The sequence below is a fragment of the Cibotium barometz genome, chromosome 20, assembly GCF_041138505.1.
Source record: "Cibotium barometz isolate CiBa-2024 chromosome 20, ASM4113850v1, whole genome shotgun sequence".
NCBI classification, from domain to species: Eukaryota; Viridiplantae; Streptophyta; class Polypodiopsida; order Cyatheales; family Cibotiaceae; genus Cibotium; species Cibotium barometz.
The window spans coordinates 44,591,428-44,603,145 of record NC_141065.1 but is presented as its reverse complement, the minus strand read 5'-3'; positions in this window follow the sequence as shown (position 1 = coordinate 44,603,145).

Sequence of the window (11,718 nt, the reverse complement as noted above, 5' to 3'; positions counted from 1 at the left end):
ATGATAGCTTAGGAAATTTTATGTTATCTTTTTATGTTTCCAAGAGTTCATGTTGTCAAGCCTTTTATGTCAATGCAGATAGAGCTTGATGATGCAGAGGCTTCCTTCGATGTGGTGGAGCTACTCGTGTAAGAGTGGGGCAAGATTCCGCTCTTGCACACTACATCTCATCTAGTATTGATAAGGAAATTGTTATTGTCTATCACATCAAGATGTCAAAATTCCCTTACTACCATTCAAGGCACTATATAGATATACAGGTTATGCATTTGTCTCTTACAATTCACATAAGGTCATACTCATAGAGAAATGTGATGCCATTCATATTTTGGATATGGTCCTGGATTTTGGCCTTCTAGAGCCGGATACTTCCTTTACTATGCTAGCTATGCCCTAGGTGCTGGAGTAGATGTCAAAACACTCAAGGGTTATAGTCGCAAGAAGTTTCTGCATTATAGAGGAGAAATGCCTAAAGGGGATGAAGAAGAAGAGAACATATTGGAAAGCAAGTAGATCTTGCTAGTTGAAAATAGACTAAAAAGAGGTTTAATTTCTAATCATGATTAGTAGGGTGATTAGCAAGATAATTAGACTAAAAAATTAGATGAATCCTAAGCTTGGCTCTGATACCAAGTTCAATTTGCAGCAGCAATGTGATGAGCTATGGTGGATTAAATGCAAGAATCAACATAATTAGCAAGTTATTAGATGATGATTAAGATGAGATTAGTGAGCAATTAATCTAATAGGATAATGTAGGCATGGATACTCAAAAACCAGCAATTTTCATTAGGCTAATGCCTCAATTTATAGGTTTTACATCCACAAGATGCCAAGCATCTAATCCCACTGATTTCTCCTTGATTTGTGCAAACTTTCCACATCCCTATATTCACTCATGCTACCCTTGATTCTCTCATCTATAGATTCTTCTCACCTTTTCACTACTACCCACTTAATTATAGACTCCATTTTATAGTATCTTGCTAAGGGCTTGTTCCCACACACACACCCATTCGCTTGCATATTTCAACACCCGTCCACGTCCAAATGATATGACACAAGGGCACATTTCATCTTGGTTCCCAACTTAGGAGAGATGGCATCTTTTGAATTGCCCATGTAGAAGAGAGCAACAAATGGTTGCCCCTTTGTTGTGCCATATGCTTTGATAAGACCTTTTTGATGCTCCTCAACTCCGCCCTCCTGCTTATCATCGAATACCACTATGGGTACCACATGCAAAGTGGGCAAAAGCTGAATAGCATTGGTAGTTGAGGGAGGGGGTGGAGGTGGAGGGGGTGGTACAGCTGTGGCGGTAGCCACTATATAGAGGCTGGTTTTTTGCTATTTTCTGGCTACCATTTGGTACAATCCTTCTTGGCATGTCCCGTGTTGTGGCACAAAAAACAACGGTTCTCTTTGAAGTATCGTTCCTTCTCATCAGACTACAGGAATCCTCCCGTAAGGCCCTCCTTCTCATCAGACTACAGGAATCCTCCCGTAAGGCCCTCCTTGATATTTTCTTCAGGGGTCTTCTTAGGTTCATCAAGATTGTCACTCCTTCCAAGAGCTATTCTAGCCCTTCTTCTTTTGATCCTCGTTGTTGTTGGGAGCCCTCTTACGTGACTGCTGGTTAGATGCTTGGTTCTATTGGTTTGCTGCTGAGGTTTGGGGGGGTGACTGGAATATGGCTTGCCTCCATTGAGCATCGTCTCATGATTCTGTGCAAGAGTCAAAGCCCTGTCATATGTCTGATGTTCAAAATTTCAAACGGGGAACCAAATGTTTGGATCCAATCCCCGAATGAACTTCTTGAGCTTCTCCTCCTCGGAAGTGATTACTTTGTTGGAGTAAGTGAGCATAGGGGAGCCATTCTGGGTGAGTTTGTACTCATCTTCTAGATTTTTCATGTACTGCGGAGCTAGAAACTTGGTCTTTAAATCTAACACAAAAGTATCCCAATCATAGTCTACTAAGCAAGTGTAAGGATCTGTATATGCAAATGGGACCAATGTTTCCACCAAGTGATTGCATCACCCGTGAGGTGTGGAACTGTTAGATGGACTTTGTCTTGGCTTTCTATGATCTTTGAAAGAGGAAAGTGGGCAACAAACTAGTGAATAAATTAAGTCACAACCAAATGGTCACACTTCATGTACTTGATGAAGTTTGGTGAGGCACGGATAACTATTGTCAAGGCTATGCTGATGTTGATCTCTTTTTTTCTGACTGAGGATTTGGGACTGAATTGAATTGACATTTTTATATGCTTCAGGGGAGAAGGTCGGCTACCCCTATAGCCTGGCGGCTGGCTAAAAAGGTCCACCACTGGCATTTAATGTCAGTCAACTACTGCAGCAGGATGTTCACGACTAGCATTAAAAGCTAGTCGGTTGCTGCTAGAATTGTTTGGTTGGCTGGTCGAGTAGTTGTTTTTATATGAGTAGGTTGGATGCCCCTACAGCCTGTTGGCTAGCTGAAAAGGTCCACGACTGGCCTTTAATGCCAATCAAATGTAGCATATGATGTTCATGACTAGCATTAAATACACAAGCCTAAGCATACAATGCTTGAGTGCTGAATGTTGATCTCTAATTTTCTGACTAAGAATTTAGGACTGAACTAACTCACCTTTTTATATGCTTTAGAGGAGCAGGCCGGTTGCCCCTACATCCTGTTGGGTAGCTAAAAAGGTCCATGACTGGCATTTAATACCAAATTGACTGCAACATGACGTTCATGTGACTAGCATTAAATGCCAATAGACTGTATCATAATGTTTATAACTAGCATTAAATGCTAGCCAGTTTCTAGAATTGTTTGGTTGGCTGGTCAAGTAGTTGTTTTGGATGGTCACGCATGGCTCGCTGCCTAACCTAGCCGACTAGGGCCCAAGACCACATATGATCTGGCCGACTGCTATACAACCTCCAAGGGCTGGTTGGTTGGACCCACATGCATAGCTAGGGGATTGTCTACCCGTTGTAAGACTCGCCACCTATTGGGGTTGGCCTCCTTCTAAATGAAGTGCAACTACATGCTCGTAATGCATCTACTGCTATGAGTGACCTCTGCATGCTCCCTTGAATGATGAACACTTGCTAAATTCTCCATAGTGGGTTAAGAGAACTAACTTGACACTCTTAGGCTGGGAGATTAACCTATGTAGCTCGTATCTGACATATCCTAAACTGGGCTTACAAAGGGGTCATGGCATACAACATTATTGCGAGCAAAATAGGTAACTGATGAGTGTTACCTAAAAAGTCTCCCTCCCAAAATGTTTGAAATCTCAAAAATGGTTTAAAAACATAGTTTTCTAAAAACACATCTAGAATTCCATGTATAAATTTAAAAATTACATGAATTTTACCATTTTTTTTCAAGATTGAGAACATGTGTGACCTTTGTAGATTTTTAAACTGTTGTTGTTTGTGACATAAAAATAAATTTGACTTATAAAATCACATAGGAGTCTACATAAATTAAAGAAATATCAATCATTTTCAAATAAAAATTTATTTTATAAATTTCATGAATGTAAGACACTTTTTTAATGGACTTTTTTGGGACAAATTCTACCACTATGAATAAATATGCACATTATTTGACAAGCACCCAAAATAATATTAGAATACATAACAATATAAGCTCCATAATTTATGAAAACTTCTACAAACATCCTTGAGTCTATTTCTAGACCCAAATAGCAAAGCCTTTAGTATATACTTACCTTGACAATTTACATGACATAATTATTTGCTCTATTATTTATTATAAGCAGATAATGGGCATGATATACAACCAATGCTAAGACTTTAAAGAGGTAAACTTATAGGTGTGCAAAGGTAGACTTCTATTCATATATATATGTACAAGATGGTAACTATGGAGGCTAACTATGGAGGCTTTGAGTAAACTTAAGCATGTTAAAAGAGGAGAAAATTGAAATATTTTTTCGGTAGGACAATTGTAGAGGCAGACATCATATAGCCTATGGGTGTAAATTTTGACCCACATAGGCATTTGTTTTCATGAAGAAAATTCTTGTTATGCAATATGGATAAGGGTGGCAGGAAGAAATTGTAGCCTATATCATGTGCATATGTGGTGGTAGAAAAATTTCATAGTATGCATATGCTGATGTTTGATGCAAATAGCCATTATCATGAATGTAGGTGATGGTAGACCTAAGAGTAGTGTAGGAATGAGCTCTAGTTATAATTATTTAGAGTACATGTGAAGGATGTTGAGAGATGGTATGTCTATGGGTAGTGTAGAATGAACTCTGGTTATAATTATTTGAAGGACAAGCGAAGAATGTTGAGAGATGCAATCTTCGCTTGTGACATTGTCTTTGTATACAAAGAGAAAAGAGAGAAGCTTAGGGCTTCTAGAATGGTGGTAGAGAAGAGCTTGGAGCTTTCACAGATGACAGTAGATTCAAGGTTCCCTATGCTAGAGAGCATACTATTGCATATAGGCATGGTAGAGTCCAGGCTCACATGCACCCCCGTCCTCAACATAGATGTCCCACCACATGTATTTGCTTATAGTTCTTTAGCTTTAAAATTGAATTATAGAACAAAAATCAGGATTGGCGAATCAATTGACTCGTGGTTTTCCAAATCAATAGAGCCTTGCACATCTGGATTAAAACTAATGGATTACAGGTCATCATGGATTATCTTATCTAGCTCTTCTGCTATCATGAATTTTTGGTATCTACTATGGCGATATTATTTATGATACAAAGGTTACATGGTTACATGGTTACATAGACAAGCGGTTTTTTTAATGACTTCCTCTCAAATTTCTAGTCAAAGGTTGCAACCATATGTGTTTTTCAGGTCCTTAGTTCTAAACCTATATTCTACCTATATCACCTTATCCTAAGCATATTTTTTCTTTAATTCTATGATTTATAATATTTTTTTAACTTTTTTGAGATTTTATTGGCTACTATCTACTATTTGAAATGAGCTTTTATAGATTTATTGGTGATTGAAATAAAAACAATTCTCATAAAAAATATAAAAATATTTCAAATTTAAGAAAAATAGCCCCCTAACAGTTGATGTTTTACATCAAAGTTTAACTTTGATGTTTTACATCAAAGTTTAACTTTTCCACACAACTCGATGCTTTGCATCAAAGTTTATGCAAAACATCAACTCTATCACAAAACTTAATGTTTTGCATCAAGTTTTAGATACTACGGAGAAGAAAGTTGGGAGATTGGAGATGGATTTTTACAAACGGCCTGTTTTAGCGATTCCATCCGCTCAGACATGCTCAGACAACCTATTCCATAATTTGAGTACCAACACAAATATGTTTCAATGCAGCAAATCACTTTGTGACACCTGCACATCACATCGAAACATGGTTGTGTTGGTACTCAAAATTTGTGGAATAGGTCATCTGAGCATGCTAACATGGATGGAATCACTAAAACAGGCCGTTTGTAAAAATCGAGCTCCGATCCTCCAACTTTTCTCTCTAGAGCATCTGAAACTTGATGCAAAACATCAAGTTTTGTGGTTGAGTTGATGATTTACGTCAACTTTGATGCCAAACATTGAGTTGTGTGAAAAATTTGATGTTTTGCATCAACTCGATAATAAAAACATCAACTTTTAGCCTAAAAGTTGATGTTTTGCATCCAGTTAATGCAAAACATCAACTTTTCCATAAAACTTGATGTTTTGCATCAGATGCAAAACATCAAGTTTTATGAAAAAGTTGATGTTTTACATTGATGCAAAACATCAACTTTTTTACAAAACTTGATGTTTTGCATCAAAGTTGATGCAAAATATTAAGTTTTGTGGGAAGTTGATGTTTTGCATAACGTTGATACAAAACATCAAGTATTATAAAAAAGTTGATCTTTTTCATAGAAAGTTGATGTTTTGCATATAAAATTGATGTTTTACATCAACTTGATGCAAAATATCAAATTTTCATAAAAGTTGATGTTTTGTATCAAGTTGATGAAAAACATCAACTCTTAGATGTTCTTACATAGCAGTAAGTTGGCCGTAAATGTTATAGCTAAAACATCCTTACCATGTGTAGTAACCAGTAGGATTCGAACCTAATTTTCTGCCTGATATTTTACAAAAAAGTATTTTGAAAAGTATAAACTTTTGTTTCTTAAAGGCGAGCTTTTTCATGCTTTCTGAACTCATTTAATAACTAAAATTACCATTTAATCCCTTTTTGTCACATCAAGGATACATATTCTTTAAATATGAGTGTGTAATTATTTTTTAAAATTAGATAATTTTTAAATAGCTTATTCATGATATTTTAAAAATTATCTGTATATGTAATGAACTCTTTTTAAAAAAGTATATATTATCAATTAAGAAATTGTGATACTCAAGAGCTTCAAAATAGATTTCAATACTACTCTCATTAAGAGCCAAAATAGGCTTTTATAATTAAGATAATAACTGATCAAGATAACGCTTTATCATAAAAATAATTTTTTATAGTTGCACTCTGTAGCATATCCTCAATCATTCTAACATGGAAGATGACCCAAGAAGTCTAAGCTTCAAGTGTACACATAGAAAAAAAAAAATGTATTTGTGGATAGTGAGGAAGAGGATGCCTCATCTACCACATCAACTCTAGTGATGGTGTAGCAATGATTATGAGGAACCATAACTATGCCATAAGCTATATGTTTAGAAAATAGCTTCTTTTTACAGTTGTATCATTTTTTTAATGGAGTGAAGATGGAAATAATAAACAGTGTCTCTATTTTGGCATGTTTTTTGAAAACTTATTGTTATATTTTTAATTATAATCTCAAATAGTAAGCAAAACAAAGTCTTTTTTTTCATGTCAATTTATATAAGAAACGTGTAAAGTATCCAAAATATTACTATTTTTTGGTAGTGTTGTACACATGCGTAGACCACTTTTTAAAAAGAGGTTAAGAACTGAACTTTTTTTATGGAATCTTTGAAATATGCCAAATGTTTCTCATTTTCAAGAAATATTACCTATTCAACAGTGTTATACAAAAAATAAATCCTAAAAGGTACTATTTCTGTACATGATTCTTGCACTATTGATGAACCAGTTTGTCACCATGTACCATAGTGCATGGGTGCATGTGACATACTGAAATCCCAGCTCCAAGGGCACCAATCAGACTTGCACATATCCTCTTACCTCCAACCTCTAGCCAGCTGACTCAGGGGATGCCTCAACACCCTCCCAACCTCTCTATCTAGCCCAATTGTCTCCTCTAGCTGTCCTCCTTAGTCAGCACACTCATCTCAAGCACCTTTGATCTTCCACCTCAAAGCCTCTCCTAACCACAAAAAAACTAACATCCAGTTGACCCAAACAACTCCTAGCTGTCGTAGAAATGCTCAGATCCAGACTTGTGACCTAATTCGGAAGTAGACTGCTTATCCCAATTAGAAATCTATCTGCCTGACTCACCGATTGGCCTCCACTATTAGCCCACCTCAAAAATTGCTTTAGGGATTCACCTACCTTATCAACTCTTCTCTGCGCTGCTGACTCCTTGTTGGCCTTACACCCCGGTGGACCCACAACTATCTCAAATCTGAATGCTGCACTTGTACCGAGTTAGACAAATGTCCTCCACGCTCTCCCACCTTCCTCAAACATTATCTAGCTTGAAGCTCTGACCCTTAGAGTCTCTCTACACACCAGCCAGCTACCTTCTGCCTGACACTTCTTTGACCTAGAACTGACCTAGCTAACATTGGACTCAACGGACTCAGATTTCTTCTTCTAGTTTCCTTTGACACATCATTAGGACTTGTTTGTGGTCTTCTTGGGCCCTTTAATTTGCACCAAGCCTAATGACAGTCATTAAGGAGTGGTGCAATGGGAGAAGGCCATGTGGAGAAAAATGTTGGGTTTCCCTGCCCCTAATATGTAGGGGTCAAACTTGAATCATACCATTTTTTAAAAGAAATTGGGCTGAAAAATGCAAAATCTTTCAATAAAATCAAATTTCCCACCTTTTTTTTAAATAAAGACAGCTCAAACTGGCATAAATGACCCCACCTCAAAAAGTGGGCTAGGGCCAAAAATGCCCCCCCATCATTATCCCTCATTTAAAGCTACTTTTCCCTCTCCCCACTCCCTCTTCCTCTCTCTAAAACTAGCAATTTGGTTTTGAGTCTCTCTCTAACTAAAAGAGTCTTTTTTTGGCCTTCTCTCTCCCCATTCTGCCTTCCCCTTCCCTCCTAAAGTTAGATCTATCTTTCTGTGCCTTCTTGGCTATGGAAAGCTTGGAAAACAGTCCACTTTTTCTCCCATTCTTCACTCTCCTCTTGGCTATGGAAAGCTTGGAAAACAGTCCACTTTTTCTCCCATCAAGTCCATCCTCTCTTGCTTGCACACATTCTTCACTCTCCTCTCTTGCTTGCACACATTCTTGACTCCTCTTGCCAGCTTATACACATTCTTGACTCCTCTTGCCAGCTTATATGCTCTGCTAGCATTAGGTTGCAGAGATCTTCTTGGCTATGGAAAGCTTGGAAGACAGTCCACTTTTTTCCCCATCAAGTCCATCCTCTCTTACTTGCACACATTCTTCACTCTCCTCTTGCTAGCTTATACACATTCTTGACTCCTCTTGCCAGCTTATATGCTCTGCTAGCATTAGGTTGCAGAGATCTTCTCACACACCTACAACTTCATAGCATTTAGCTTAATCGGTTAGCCAAGCACAATGAGTCGCCGACCTCGTTCAAGGGTGGAGTCCTTTAGCAGCAGCAACGAACAAGACGACACTGGCTTGTGGGTTACAAGCACCTTTGCAAAAGGAATGTGGGTGACGATGCATCCAAGCACAAGGGGAGCCCACAAAGTCTCTCGCAGATACATAGGGTTAAAGTCACACCATTGGAAGGGTCGCATAGTGGATCTCAAGCAGGAAGCAAGCAGGTGATGATCCAACACGTGTACAAGGCATCGCAACTCCGTGTTGACAATGCCAATCATAAACGCTTTCCTACAAATTGTAAGTTTTATTTGTGCTTCTTGTTTTATGGGCTGCACTGAGACATGCTAATATCATTTCATGTTACTACGGAAGCTTGATTTTTTCAAGTGTGTTCTTGTAATGTTCTGTGCAGACATCTTTCCATCGACATTTGTGGAATGGGAGCCTTTAGAGGCCCTTTCTGGAACCTTTGAGGCGCACCACTTTGAAATCGGCAAGCTTTGGTTGTTCGGCATCAGAGCTTTTAGAGCGCTCAGTTTTCTTCTTTTATGCAGAGTATATTGTACCCACGTCAAGAGATGGTTCTCGGACTCTACGGAGGCTCCCTACACCAAGTCTCACGGACCATGATTGGCCAAAGACCAACAATACTTTGGTTGCACTAACCAGACGTCGGATTGAGATTGATGTGTGCAATGCAATGAAGTGCACCTATGGGTCACATCGTGCGACTCTCATGTTCTTCATGCCTTTACATTTGTTTGTGTTTTTGTTCAAGGAGGCTGATGTTCACCGGACTCCTACAATGTGGATTGCAAAGGGAGGCACAGTAATGAGTGCCTTTTTGCCACCTTCGTGGGATTTGAAGGTTATTCAACATCAGGGTGACAAGATAAAGTGCATGGTGGTGTCGGAGAAGATGGTCGTTCGGTACCAGCGTGGAAAGCAACAACTCTCTATTATCTTTCCTTACAAACGTTGGAAGCTGACTGGAGGCGAATGGCAAGCACTCGATTCGGACATCAACGATGCAGAACAGCTTGATGTACATGTTAGCATGCAAGTTGATGTGTGGGATATCGTAGTAAATGCTGATTGGAATATGGCGAACCTAAGGGAGTACTTAGGCCTTAGGTTTGCACTGAGGTTTGCACTGAAAGGTGACTTTTCATTTGTGATTGATAACACACCTCTACGTAAGAGGAAAGAGGCATATTACTTTTGTAAAAGCATTCCCTTCCCTAGATGTATCCATATCAAGCAAGCTATGTAACAGATTTTGAGAGATTAATTCAAAACAATTTTGGCTACTCGCAATTTGCATTCAATTTTGTGCACTCTTAAGTTATGTCGCGTGTTTTTATTTTTTTGGAGGTTTTAAGTGAATTTTTAAACATAAAAAAAGTTTTAAAGACCTCTTTATAAGTCACTTTTGGGCACTTTGAGTTCATCTCCTCACTCTCGGCATCTTTGCGGTCCCCTCGCCTTCTTCGCTACTCAAGCATGGCCACCCCCGCCCAAGCTCTCCTATCTCAATTGCACAAGCTTGACCTCGGTCACTTGATCGAGAAGCTTGCACCCATCTTTCAGACATCTATTGACATGGAAGGCACCGCCGAACTCCATAATGACGTGTTTGGGGCGTTCACTAGCTACATGGACACATACATGGCTGAATCTTGTGTCAACTTTGAAGACGAGGAGGGGATGGGTGCATGTGGATCTTATCAAGCATACCTACAAAGCGGACAAAAATTTCAGGTTTAGGCTTGCAAGATTCCTCAAAGGCCTTAGTAGCACATATCTAAGGGAGGAGGAAGAAGATAACCTGGTAGGTCTTGGAATGGGCAACATCGGCACAAGTTTTTTGAGGTGGGACATGACTCTTGCCCTCCTGATCTTGGAGGGAACAGAGAAAAGCAAGGGAAAGAGGAAGGCCACTCCTCAAAAGAAAGCCACACCTTATCTCTTGATCAAGGAAGCTGACCCAAAGGAGGAGATTGTCACCCCAGTGCAAGAAGCATCTCTTGCACTTGTGACTCTGGCGGAAGAGCCGCAAGTTGAGGCTGTGAAACGGGACATCAAAGGGGACGATGTCATGGATGAAGTTCCAGAGCTCGAAGTGCGAACTCTACACCCCATCATAGTAGAAGGTGTAGAGTTCTTATTTTTGGATGACATCGCCCATGTCCTTGGGCTGCACCAGGATGAATCTCTCTCAGTCATTGCTATGTACGCGGGCATGCGAGACACACAACAGCCATCCAAAGATGATGACATCCGCATTGACTTTAGTTCCGCAGATGTCACAAAGGTGCTTGCGTTCCCGGAAAATCATGCCTCAATAGAGTCCCTTGTGTGGCAGAGACTCTTGTACAAATATCCCAGTCTTCCCTTCTTAATTTGTAATTTTTTGAAGTCAACTCATTCTTCTATCTACTTTGTAGACCGCAAGAGAAATGGACTGGTTCGCAAGCCGAAAGGGTGGAGCATGAAAGGAGGTGGAGGGGAAAGATGCTGCGCTATGGCACTACATCCCGAGCTTCAATGCCGAGATGCTTCGCGTGATTCACAACGACTTTTCAAATGATGCGCAAGCTGAATTTTCGAAGTGCAGAGCCCTAAGCGCCATCCTGTCTGAAGCCCCTATAGCCCAAAATGCCCATAAATGTATTCTTGTAAATAGGGAAGCAGCTATCTATAGCTTTGGTGATAAAAGTGCAGGGTCTTTCCTAGGATTTTGTGGCCTTAGCCTTGGACAAGGCATCACTGATGCCAAAGAGATAGCCGAACGCATTGGTGACAAACCATCAGTAAAGACTCTCACCCACGAGGCTTTCACCAAGCTCATCAAGCGAGTTGGCTAGATCCAATGTACTCATTTGCCTTTTGTGAAAATCAAACAATTAATGACATCAAGATGTTTTTCGAGCTGATTTTAAGTTTTATCTTCTTGATGTGTTTATATGTTGTTGTCGTGTCCTGTG